General features: G+C 43.4%; 1 long non-coding RNA gene across 1 annotated transcript in view; it reads left to right on the forward strand.

Annotated features, from left to right (window-relative positions):
• Positions 1-7367: 7367 nt before the first annotated feature.
• Positions 7368-14001, forward strand: part of LOC147732456 (uncharacterized) — a 57911-nt gene continuing 51277 nt past the window's right edge. The window contains exon 1 of the long non-coding RNA XR_015308468.1: positions 7368-7496. This is a non-coding gene — a long non-coding RNA (uncharacterized LOC147732456). The remainder of the gene's footprint in view (positions 7497-14001) is intronic.

Genomic DNA, 14001 nt, shown 5'->3' on the forward strand with positions numbered 1-14001 from the left:
CCCAAAGATGAGAATCTTATCTACATAGAGGACTCCAACAAAGTTGGGTTTCACCTCCCGGGTGGTGTTCTGGAAAATATTTACTACAGAAAACATGGATGCTCACGCTGCCAAATATCCACCTCTCTGGAAAAGCTTGCTATGCACCTTGACTCGTGGAAGTTGATGATGTCCTACATTTGAGTCCAAGGGACAGAAACACTTGCGCCCATTCAGATGGGCAACATCGTTGTATATTGTGGGATTGTCGTAGAACTTTCTCTTGCTCAGTTTCAAACCAGTTTCACATTTTCCATAATTGTCTGACCGTATTTGTCATCATGATAGTGACAGTCAGAGTGAAAGGCTATGTATGCTTTCACTGATGTAAGCAGTGTCCAATACCAAAAGCTCCTTCTTTTCCAGAATCCAACCATAGAGTGGGATGTGTTAATGGCATAGCACCACAGGTAGAAACGATTTGTCAATGTTCAATTTGACCGGTTTCTCTAACAGGCATTTCAACCAGAGGGTAGTGGCTAAAGTTCATGGAGGATGTCAGGAGAGGAGAGCAAGTGTGTAGTGCATGAGTTGTATTTCTTATAATATTCATTGAGTTTAGTATACTGCGTGTTTCTGAGTCCATCGCTAAAACCTTGGCCCTTCACGTTACCATTGTCATGTTTGATATTTTATGGAAGCATATTCGACGTCACACTAGAGTAGGCAGATATTCTGGTTTTGGTTTCACACGGCTGTGATCTGGGTTGCAGTTTCATATGATGTTTACCAAATCCTCTGTCGAGAGGCCAATGGTTTCTAGATCTCAGGTGGTGACTCAATATTTTTTGACGTGATTGAAACTTTTTAATTTTGTTAGTAATTATAGAAGTGATTCATGCTTTTTCGTTCTTCAATAGTTCCATTTTCAAGCTGTGGGTCTCGCTCAGTCCAATTTGATGTGGCAGTGACCTTCTTCCTTTCCACGTTTTCTCTGATTCCAACAAGGCTTTCTGGGAAGCACACCGAGGCATGGTCGTCCATGTCATCAGGACAGCACACCTAGGCATGGCCGTCCATGTCATCAGGACAGCACACCTAGGCATGGTCGTTCATGTTACAAGGGCCAAGCACCCACTCTCTTTGTCAGGCCATTCACTTCCTGGAGGCAGAATCGAATCCCCAGTGGAAACTTCCTCCTGCCATGTTTATTGTTACATTTTTTCTTTGTCTCTTTGCCTGGCTACTGGTCCTTGTATCCTGGCTATTGGTTCTCGTTTGATTGAGATGTTCACAAACACTGCATCCTTGTGCCTTAAACTTGAGAGCGCTTGTAAATTTCCATGTACTAATACATTCTCAAGGGTACTCCATGTTCTTACAGAAGAGACTTGGCAGTTCTGGTGACTTGTGAATTTGCATTTGGCTCCAAGTATTTCTCTCAACTCTCCTCTCTTTTACCACAGCACTGGTGTTCACAAATTATCTGGCAATGGGAACGCATCTACGTAGAAGGTAGACAAATACAAAAATTACCTTGATGGGTCACAAATTCTTGAAGTCTGAGACTAATCACCACCAAGCAAAAACATTAAAGGTTTCAGGGGATCTTGCTCGCACCAGACTTCTCGGTCATTCTCTGGATGTGCACTCATAGATCTTTTTCTTATTTTTTGTTTTATATATTGCGAACTCAGCCCAAAGGTATCAGAGCGCTTTACATGAGCACCAGTTGGGCTGCAGATGGACACATTCAAGAATTTGTTAGGCACAGGGAGATTAGGTAATCTCTCCAGAATCCCCATGATGCCGAGTGTCACTCCTGAGACTGGAACGTGGTTCTCGAGCTTCGAGGATGACAGTTCTAGCCATTAGGCCGCATCCTATCTTTGAAGTTCAATCTCATTGCCCCATTCTGCCCTTCCCGCCTTCAAAAAATTGATGGCACAGCTTCTATCCTTACTACCTCTGATCCCTTCCTAATTTCATAGTACTTGAGGGATGTCCGGGACTAGTCGGGTGAATACTAAGGTGCTCAGAAAACTCATGTAAAGTTTCTATAGAACAAATGTACATGGAATTAATTTACATAGTAAGGGGGCTTACCTCAAAGTCGGGCAAAGAGACTCAAACGTACCTACACTATGTCCACCCAGTTTTATTCTGCCTTGGACCTCATAGACTGCCTCCTGCTCTTTTAATGACATTTTAAAAAGGCTTCCGATACACTAGTGTATGGTCCCGCACATTGCTTATATTTTCTTCTTTGTACTGGGTCATTTTCTTTATTTGTGATATACTGTATAGATTTATGTTTGCAGCGTATGCCCAGATGTGGGTTCCTTGCTCACTTTGCCACCAGATTCAAGCTAGCCTGGCTGATGAGGGGTATTACCCCGAAACCAGTCCCAGGATGCTTGTTTTTGGTCCAGGGAAGACCTGGCTTGCAAGTTCGGGCTAGGCTGTTCCCATGAGGAAGAGGGTCAATACTGCATATAGCTCGGTCTGAACTGGGGTGGTGTGAAGTGAGCTAAAGAACGATGATGGATTCAACCCAGATCTGTGACTGGGGGTGAGTGTCTGAAAAGTTTCAGCGCTCCTCCATTATCTCCTTGTGTCGGTTTTGTTCGCCCTAAGTTGGCAGGGTATGCCCAGACGTGGGTACCTTGCTCACTTGCGATTGGATTCGGGCTAGCCTAGCTGATGAGGAGTGTTAGCCCGAAACCTGTCCCAGGATGCTTGTTTCTGGTCCTGGGAAGACCTGGCTTGGCAGTTCAGGCTCGAATGTTCTCAGTGGTGTCCAGCATGGATCTGGGGTGGTGGGGCAGGAAGGCGAGGCGATAAGGAGGTATCATTGAAAAAAAAAAGGAAAATTCACTTACCTCCTCACCGCTCTCTCCCACGTCATCTCTCCGATGAACATACGCAGCTATGCTCCCCTGAGCAAATGAAAATGCTGCAATGCAGTATTGCGATTGATCTGAGTGCTGTGGGTAGGCGCTCAGACGTGGACTCAGAACTCGGAATTTCTCTATTAAGGCTGTAATGCAGCCTGCATGGAGGACATGGTAAAATGCTCAGTGCACAAGACTGTTTGGCCACCCCAAGAGGACCGGTCAAACTATAATGCGCACTTTGGAATGCCCACCACTCCTCCGCTATTTTGTCAGCAGAGCAGCCCGGCCCTCATGCTGCCACAGCAGGGAAGAATGAAAGAATAAGAACACTGTGTTATTATCCTTTTATTTTCCCTTTCTTTTACTGCTACACTTCTCTGCTTTAGTGGAGGAGCCTCCACTGACAATTCCCATGAGTAACAGGGTCAAGACTGCTTTGCATATGGCTGGGTCTGAACTGGGGTGGCAAATTGAGCTGAAGAACTATGAGGTATTCAACCCAGATCTGTGACTGGGGGTAAGTGTTTGAATAGTTTCAGCGCTCCATCCATTATTTCCTTGTGTTTGCTTTGTTCGCCCTAAATTGGCAAGGTATGCCCAGCCGTCGGTCCCTTGCTCACTTTGCCACTGGTTTCAAGCTAGCTTGGCTGATGAGGGCTGTTAGCCCGAAACCAGCCCCAGGATGCTTGTTTCGGTCGAGGAAAGACATGGCTTGGCAGTTCGGGCTGCACTGTTCCCATGAGGCACAGGGTCAAGACTGATATGCATATATATGGGTCTGAACTGGGGTGGCGAAGTGAGAGAAAGAACGATGATGGATTCAATGCAGATCTGTGACTGGGGGTGAGTGTCTGAAAAGTTTCAGCTCTCCGTCCATCATCTCCTTGTGTTTGCTCAGATTTATGTTTGTACATACTTACATAACTATACCTTCAAAACTCTGCATTCTATCTTGGATCCATATTGCTCTGCTTTCCATGGTTATGTGCTTGATGCTTATTGCCACTGTCGCTGTTCTCCCCAGACAAAACTGCATCATGAACAAATAAATCTATATGGGCCCGAGGCGTGATCTGACCAGCGAAGCATAAGTCACTCCAGGTTCATGTTCACAAAAGGATTGAAGCAGGTGTTCAGGTCTGCCTTGGTCATCTCAAAGCTTGTGTCATCTCCAGCATTCATGAGAGTGAGAGCCATGTATATGTATGTATGTATAGGCATTTATATAGCGCACTACTTACCCGTAGGGTCCCAAGGCACTTCGACCGCTGCGAAACCCTTCCTGGCTTCCCTGAGAGATGGTCCCTTAATGGGTATCTCCAGGGTGAGACCAGGCATCCCCGGCGGTCTGGTGGGGCCGTTAGTGAAGATGAGGCAAGCTAATGCCCAGAGTTGCCGAGTGTGATCGCTGATCAGAGTGGGCACCGAGGCGAGAGAATTATCGAGTCCGCTGACCCTGGTCCAGAAACCTGCCGCGCCGGGAATCGAACCCTGGTCCCGGGCCGTCCTCTGCTCTCGGGTCTGCCGCCTCTAACCAGTGAGCCACACTACTCCATCTGATGTACCTCGTCTTCCAAGCAGTGCAGGAGCAGCAGCATTCGCCGTTTTAGTGACCACACAATGGTTGCTGAGTCATGCTCTCCTCAGCTGCCTCCTGGGTGCATTGGCTCCCAGGATCAAGTGTGACAGGAGTGGAGAGGGTGCATGAAGGAACTGGTGTGGAAGGGTGAAAGCAGCACACCTTGCGCTTTGTTATCCATCACCATGCATGGTTGCATTCTTTCTGAAGTTACCTTCATCACTGATTGTTGGATGTGCGGGAAGGGCTTGGCCAGAAGTCCCTGACAGGCAGCAGGCCACGCACAGAACCATCCATGAATAACTAACAGAGGGGGAATCTGCTCTAAAACCTGATCTGGATCAGTCCTTACTACAATGAAGCTTATTTAGACATAGGATCTGGCAGGTCAAAGTGATTCATGGCCTTTCAGGGGTTACCAGGAGGATCCGGGGCCCACCAGCTAGAGAGAATAACCCCTAGGGCCTCACCCTTGAAGCTCATCTTTGCTTACGGTGACACTGTGAATGTCTCTTTAGTTTGGTATTGCTGCATACTTCCGAAGTCTTAAAGTGCTCTAAAACAGCCATAAAGCCCCAGGTTCATGCAACCTAAAATATCAAAGCTAACTTCTAGCCCCTGAATGGGTATCACTTGTTACTAGGCCCAAGGTACCAACCATGACTTCTTGTAAGTATAGGGTGACCAAGCATCCCGGTTTCACCTGGAAAGTCCCAGTTTTTTACCAGCTACCCCTGCAGATTTCAGGAACTTTAGCTCATTTCATGGTTTTTAAAACGCGTCGACTGAAAACGGTAGGAGGTGCCTTTTTATGTTTTTCAAATCAGGTATAGTTAGCAGCCGTATTAAGAAAGTAATTTAATTAACAGGCATGCTATTGGCTTTAAAATTTACATTTTATTTATTTATTTTATTTAATGCATTTTTATATAGCGCAGACTTTACCCGAAGGCGTCAGAGCGCTGTACAATAGAACCAGTTACGTTACATGAGAGAAATGTTACAGAATAGAACGTTACAAAAATAAACAGGAGACTAGAAGAGGTAGGGTAAAATCATAGAAGGCAAGAACACAATATCAAACACAGCAAGCAATGGTGAGGAATGTACAGGAAAATATTACAACTTTACAAGGATGAACGAACTTCCTAGAGGGGTCTGAGAATTAAAGTATTAGTTCTGAAAGTGTCTTTTGGAAGAAAAGAGATTTGAGGTCAGCTTCGAAGATCAGGGTTGAGGAGGTGGCACGGAGCAAGGGAGGAAGCGAGTTCCAGATTCCCACCACATTACCTGAGAAGGATTGAGCCATCGATCTTTACCTTTCAAATGAGGGGGGCTCAAGCAGAAACTTTTCCGGATTCCGAGAAGGTCTCGAGCCTCCAGAAATTTTCAGTTTATTCAACAGGTAACGAGGGGAGGAAGTGTGCAAGGCTTTGTGGGTGAGGCAGGCAGTTTTGTAAATAGATCTTGCCTCAATGGGAAGCCATCAAAGAGAAGACAGGATAGGAGGGATGTGGTCACTTAATTTGGACCCTGAAATTAAGCGATGTGCTGAGTGCAGGACAGATTTGAGAGGGGAGAGGTGGGATTTGGGTAGGCCAGTCAGAAGAGAATTGCAATATTTCCAATCTAGAAAGAACCAGCAATTCAACCAAGGTTTTTAAGTCTTTCTTCAGGAAGAACTGACGAATCCCCCACAGAAGGCGCAGCTGGTAACGGGCGTTCTTAGCAATGGTGTTGATGTGGGAGATTAGGTTGAGTCTTTTGTTAAGTATGACACCGAGGGATTTAGCTCTGTCGACAATGATGGGTTTTATTGTTGAGTAAGTTCAGCTGATCCATCCAGGATTGCACAGGAGGAAGGGAGAGGGAGGTAGATAGGAGGAGGAATTCTGTTTTGGGGGGATTGAGAATGAGTTGGTGACCTAACATCCAGTTGTGAATAGAGTTGAGAGTAGAGTTGAGTAGTGAGAGATTGTGTGCGGAAGACACCTTGAGGTGTTATTTATGTTCTTACTGCCTCTTCTGTAATTCTCTGCTGAGGAGCGCTCAGTTAAAGTAACATTTTAGTCCTTCTATCCTTGTGAAAAGTCCCGGGTTTTGCCTTTAAAATTCTGGTCACCCTATGTTAGTGTGTCATTCCCTTTGCACGTGTGGCTACTGCAAAACAAGGGGCTCAAAACCCTCCGTATCACACGCCAAAAATACTGCCCGGTCGTTGGTCTGATCCAGATTCATTATTTTTTAAATAAAACATTGTAAACACCGTACAGGTCTTACTCATTAAAAGGCATTTGTTGAAAAAATGGACAGGACATACAAAAATAAAAGTGGGCAAAAAGAAGGCCTCATCAATAATGTTTGAGTTTTGTGATACATTCTCGTGTGACTATGTTATACTGATGTGATTGCATTTGCTGTATTGTGCAGGCAGATCCTCAAAGGTCCAAGTCATATCAATATTTGCTGGAACGCCTGTTTTCTTCCATAGGCTCAATTTAAGTCACGCAGGCCAGGACATGAGTGTGATTTAAAAGAAATTAATTCTGTTAAACAAAAGTTGTTATTTCAACCTCTGACTTTCATAATACACGCACCCTTCAGAGCATGCAAACCTTGGCGCCCAAGAACATAATGTTCGCAAAGTACACAATTTATCATCACACACCATACATGTGTGTTGGCAATCGATTATACTTTCCGGTGTCGTACACTTTCTCGCTTAAACAAGATATTGTGTTTAATTGTAAGCCTAATATTTTTGCAGCGCCGTATTACCGCCTTGAGTCACTTCGCAGGGCTTGACATTTTTTCGGATTAGCATATCTGTAGAAGTCGTCAGCCGAAAGCACACTTGGCTGGTTGAAAATGGGTGCACCCTCCGAACCCGGATCATTTTTCATGACCACAGAACCAGGAAGAGCCACGCGCCCTGTTCGAGCAGCTGAAAAAGAAGAAATGAAATCGAAACCACCAGCCGGGGCTGTAAAATCACACGACAGCCAGTCATCGGCGAGCAGTCCGGAGCTTCCGTCTTCGCGGTGAGTCTATCAGAATTCGTGTGTGTCTGCCCCGTATACACTGAAGATTTTAAAATCGAATCGACACACACACACACACACACACACCATTAAACATACGAAATACACAAGCGCGCTCACACATACACTAAAAAACCAAGAGTGAACACACTTTTCATGACAGTGCGTCACAATAGATCACAGTGGGTTAACAGGAACACATCACACAGGCCGAGCAATATATTACCCCACTGCATACATTTACCAACTCAAGTGACTCTGTGAAACACGAGCACAATATAGCATACCCACATCTAACCCACAATACAAGCAAGACTGTCAACACAATTTTCATGGCAGGTACCTGCAAACAATAACAGATAGGAACCATGCAACATGCATACCACATTATAGCGTTGCTACGTGTGCGTGCACACACAACCCATACACACAACCACCTGACAGTGCTTAAATAGATTTGTTTGTGCAAGTTGGTATGAAGCGCCGGAATTAAGATTTGTCTGAAGGGGGCACTGTGATGGGACACCTCCAATGTAGAAGGTGGGTATTCGAAAGAATCTTTTCTGAGGGAGAGGGGCATAACATTTGAGTTTATTTTTGGATGTAAGGGCAGTATATTGCCACCGAGTTTATTAGAAAAGTGAGCACGACACTCAGCTGTGTCTGTGTATAAATAAGGACACTACACATTAATTGTATATTTGTCATTGAAGATCCAAAGTTATTTTTTTTTATAATTGGAGGCATCTCTCCTAAAAAAATTCATTAAGGGAGATGTCAAGATTGACTAGATTATTTTTGTAGTGAGGGGTTGAAAATTGAAGAGGATTAAAGTTTAGAGTCAGCACTATGAATTGGATTTTTATTTTTCATTAGTGGGGGCAGGAAGTCACACAATGGAGTAGGGGGTTAAAGCAGAGTTCCGCACAAGCAGCCAGATGTAGTAAACACTTTTACTGTAGCTGATAGTCTGAATAGCTGTTTGCGACCACAAACAACGCTTTTTCTTGCCATGTACTAGCAGTATTTTAAAAATTGGTAAAGTTTTACTGACTCCTCAAGTTTGTTTGCAGCTCCATGCTGAATTGCTATTTGGGAGGGTGGAGGGCGTGTAGTAGGTATCCTCTCCTAAAGGCGAATCTGTAGGTGAAGTATCAAGCTTTGTTGAAATGCAATTGTAAAACATTGGAACATGACTGACTCCCAAGTTGGTGTGGTAAGCCATTTGTAAGGGAGAAGAGGTCCTCTTGGGATTCTTTCTGCTTGTGAATGTAAAAAAACAGTTTGTTGGGATGTCGGCGGTAATGCAGGGTACAGTTGCCAAATCTGACGCAAACTTTTCATAAAACGTATGCTTTTTTTTTTAATGCACCACAATTTTCTTAAAAGGAAAACCAGCTGCATTAAAAAAAGTTAATTTTAATGAAAGGTGATCACAAACATGATGGGCAGATGACTCTAGCCACCATGCCTGTCATGGTCACGAAAGGGAGTGAGTCCCAATTTATGATCTTCCACATTATTATTCATGAGGTAGGTCTGATTACGACCCACGTTGAATCAGAAATTAGGTAACTGACCTATAAGTACTTAGGATGGATGGTAATTTTTTTCACATCGCCAAAATACTTGTCACAAATTGCAACCAGATGTTTGCAACCATTAAAGTCACATAGTTTATAAGAGGGTACATAGTAAAGTGTTTCATATTAGTAGAGTCGCCACAATTGAATGACTTGTATGGATTAGAGGGGGTTATGGAATGTGTACAGCAGTATACACTCAGAGTGTTTTTTGTAAAGGTGGTCCTATATACTTTTGGAATACAGGTAGGTGTCTACACCAATTGGTCACTGAAGTGGGTGGAGGCGGTATCAGGTATAGATGCATTCTGCATGAAGGGCCAATGGGGGCACTCTTCAATTATTTTTTGTAGCAGGCACCATATTTTAGCAATGTTTTTGTAAGTGGAACCCCTGTCTTGAGTAGAGTTATTTAAAAAAATATGTGGGGGTGGGGCAACGCTTAAATCTAAAATGGAAATGTGAAAAACAAATATTTTGGCGGAAAGGCTCGCACTGGAATTTACCACAATGGGCACTAGACCTAAAATGGCTCCTTTTGTAAGGGGAGGGTGGCAGTACCACAATTTATGGGAAGTTTGGAAGTTGGAGCTGTACAATTGAATATTAAAGTAAATGTCAACACAAATGGATTCCTTTTGAAGTTGGGGAGAGGTACCATGTTCAGAGAATTTTGTAAGTAATGGTAACTATAATTGACTGACTCATTTTGTAAGTCGGAGCACTATAGCGGACTGAATCAATTTGCAAGTGGGGCCACTGTACTTGACTGAATCCGTTTGTAGCTTGGAGGCACGATGGTTAGTTTTTTTTAAAGTCAGTGGCATATTATAAATTATATCTGTAAGGGGGTGCAACATAATGAAATCGTTTTTTAGGTGGTCAGCACGGATTAATAGCTTTTTTAGCGGGTACTGAACTTCCCACACTGTCATTTTTACTTTTTTTTAGGAAGGTCCCAACCTTTGATTGTATTATGTTTGTAAGCGGGACTTAACTCCTGAATGTATTTTTTTTTCCTAGTGAGTTTTTTTTAGCTGATGCCACCCGCCCCCAAACCCCCCCCCCCCCCCCCCGCCTCCTGCATCCTATGTTGATAACAAATATATACAAATATCATAATTACGAAAAATAAACTTTAATTGTGCATCCAGTATTATCACTTTTATGAACAAACCATTCTTCAGTGGAAACCTTATGTTCTGTCAGAGGCGCGCATTCTGCCACTGCCCACTGTGATGGCCTTGTTCTGAGAATATCTAGCTACAAGCCGACACATTCGACGATAGGGAGCAGAAGGGTTACACTGATAAGGTCAGCGCATTCCACACATGTTACATTACACATTTTGACACTTTTTTACATTACCACATTACAAAACATTGTTTCCAGGCACAGGGGATGCGATGTTTGTCTCACGATCAAACCATGAGCTTGAGATTCCATTATTTATACATCTGGTGCTACCACCGCCCCCTTCAGTGCACCTTTGATCGCAGACAGTTCGCCGACGGTGCCCCCTACCGGCTCCACTAGAGTGCTGCCTCTGCCAAGCCACACAATTAACTTTGGCAAGCAAAGTAGCGAATCTGCCACCCATTCTAAAATGGCCGGGCACCACGTCAGGTGGTATTAACTCGATAGCCCCTACCCCACTACATGGTTGTGGACTTATTTTGTCAGATACTTACGGGGGCTTCAACTAAGCGAAAATTCCTGTTTTCATTACTTTTCCGACAGAAATGTCCCCTTAAGTATCTTCTGCAATGGCAAATGCATCCACTTAAAAATATGTACCAGAGTATGAAAGGTATACAGCTGTTTATTCCCAATGGATTGCGTTACAATTGGATGGGTGCTTCTTTCCCATGGGCAGTGCTTCCACAGATTAGATGCTTTTGTTTGTTTATGGTCAGTACTGTGGTGAAAGCAGATGCATATTTTGCATGATCAGTCTAGTATCAAACGACTGCTTCTGTCAAACAGACGAGAGTGTCCACCCCAGGGGCCTTATTTATGAAGTTCTTGCGCCACTTTTGCGTCACTTTTAAAATGGGAAAAAGTGACGCACCAGTGGCGCAAGGTCTTCATAAATGAGGCCCCAGGAGTATAAGGGCTGCATGTCAGATTTTCATAAAAACACTGATCATGTACATGAGTTTCATTGAAATTCATGACATGTAATTTATTGTCTATGGATGGTCTTTAAAAATTAGCCAATGAGCCCACCCCTCTAGACTTATTTCTGAATACTTCCTATAACAGACATTTCCAGGAGGCAATATAATTTTGCTTATGTGTACAGTACTGGAAAATGTGCCTGTTTTCCGTGTACAGTGGTATGATGGAATACAGTGGGTGTTTTTTAATCAAAGGACACATTGTGTAGACCCCATGAAGATAGTTGTGTGCTTCACGAACGAAACTCTATTCAATTGAAGTACTGGCCACATACAAAAACAAAGATGCCATCATAGTATGGCACGTATATAACAAACACCTACTCAATGATTTCAGCATGAACAAAATATATATTTCCTGCTAGTACACAGTCAATCATATATGATACAAAAATATTTCATCACAGTATTGACCCTATACAACAAATATTTACTTTAACGTATTACTGGCCATATAAAGCACAAGCAATGGCAAAGTAAAAAAAAATGAACATGCAACGGCAAATCTATATGGTCTGGCTTTTTGTTTGGGGGAAGTTTTGGTAATAGGTTTGAGACTTCCTGTGTGTTGCTCCCCAATGTCATATAAATAAAATACCACAAAGAACAACCCCGTAGATTACTACAGGATGGGACCTGGAAGTGGGGCTTCTTTGCTGAAGGAATTGCACTAGAGAGTTAAGCAATGCCCTCAAAAAGGAGCCAGAAGATGCAGGTTGTAGTGTCAGCGGCGAACCTAAATGTCACAAACAGCAAACCATTGCATAGTAAAGACTGTAGACAATGGGCAAGGATTTGTGTTGCATTTGTAATTAAGCTTATGTGCATGCTCCCCTTTACTTGGAGGACAAAGGATGTAAATCCAACAAAGTGTTATCACACCAGCAAAGTAAACCAAATGAACTTGCAAGGGGGAACAGTGAGTAACCACATCATGCGTAAAAACAAACAGGACAGACTTCTTAAACAAACAAGGAATAATCCTGAATTTCAAATGTCTTTTCTGTCAGTAAAGTTAACGCCACAAACACACAGTGGCTCTAAATTATAAGCTGTGCGCCATGTTGCTTCTTCTGCCAGTCTAACAAAAGAACTTCTTGAGCATCATCGCCTAAGGGAACACAAATTAGTTGGTGAAAAAATCCACAAAGGCTATGAAGGATAGCTCATCCAAGCAATGGTAACCCATGAAAAAAACCTTAATAGTGAATGGCTAAAGAAGGCTGACCCAAAGCTCACTCTCTGTAGTACTTCTTGCGTGCACTTGTTAAAGTATTGGTAAAATGAGGTCTGCCAGACAGCCAAATCTGTCAGCAGTGAGTCCTAAAAATGTATTCTGACAAAGTGCAAGCCCATAAAGAAAACACCTATTCCATCTTAGTGCATGCCACATATGAACAAAGTTAATCTACACTGTCAATGTAAAGCAAACATGTATTCCGCTGTAGCACTAGCCATAGGATAAAAAACATGTATTTCATTGTCTTATGGTCCACATAAAACATAGAAGTGTTCCATCACAGTATGCTCCATAGATAAAAATGAAGAGATAAGGTTGTACATATGTTTGTTTTATTTGGGCCTCACTATGAAATAATTTTTTCTAATATGGAGGGTTTGTATTGTAGAGGAAAGAACTGTACAGTAAAAAATAAACATTCTTGTTCCCAACCCTACTTGTGCGTGCTGTAAACAGTGGCGGCTGCTATTTACCGGAGGTGCCGGGGCAGGGAGGGAGGGAAGGTTGTAAATAGAAAAAAAAACAGTTTCAGGGTGGCTGGCTGCTGCTTCTCGGCCTGCTCCCGCAGACTCTGGAACACCCTTCCCCTCTCCATTAAAAGCAGCCCCACTCTCATAATCTTTAGGAAACATTTAAAGACCTGGCTATTCAATCAGTGAGTCTCACTAGCACTTCTTGCCTGGATTACAGTCCTCATGCGCCGAGACACCCCAGGGTATTTGTGCGCAATACATATTTCCCAAACATAAACAAACATAAACAAACATCCTCTCCCTCCTCCGAAGCAGGATGCACCCAGGTTCCTGACTATTCATAGCCAATCACAACGCTACAGCGCAGCGTTATGATTGGTCTGAGCACCGTGGATTGGTGCTCAGATGGAGAATAGGGGCCTGGGCATGTTCTGCACCCAGGCTGTAATGCAACCTGGGTGCAGGGCATGCAAACCGAGTATGACTGTTATGGTTGGCCCAAGAGGGCCAGCCAAACAGATCTGCACACTTTGAAAAGGGAGCACTACTCCATCTCCTGGCCCCTGCTCTGACAGTCTAGCAATGCCCTGCACCAGGAAACACAAAACGTTCATCATAATAACGCTGTTTTTTATCATTTAATTTTCTTTTAACTACTGCTTCCAGAGCAGTGGGGTGAGGCTCCTCCGCCATAACGGAGGAGCCGCCACTGGTTGTAAACAGACCAGACTGTGCACACACACACACACACATAGCGAGGATTAAGAAATCAAGCCTAATTCAGCAATATCTGAGTATGCCAAATATCGTTTTACATATATTTCATGCCATGCATAATGTTTGGATGCAGTGACCCAAAAACGTATGTAAGCATCATAAATTCATACATAATGGTTATGTATAGGTGTATTCTGCAGGCTGCACCTTAGTCTGTGTCTCTTACATTTGTGAATCCTTACTTTGTTTGTAGGGTGCTTTAAGGGGTAGAGCTTAGTTGAAACAAGTGGGAGTCTCAAAGTTTAATTGATA

Source organism: Lissotriton vulgaris, chromosome 2_1 (genome assembly GCF_964263255.1).
Source record: "Lissotriton vulgaris chromosome 2_1, aLisVul1.2, whole genome shotgun sequence".
In the NCBI taxonomy this organism is placed as follows: domain Eukaryota; kingdom Metazoa; phylum Chordata; class Amphibia; order Caudata; family Salamandridae; genus Lissotriton; species Lissotriton vulgaris.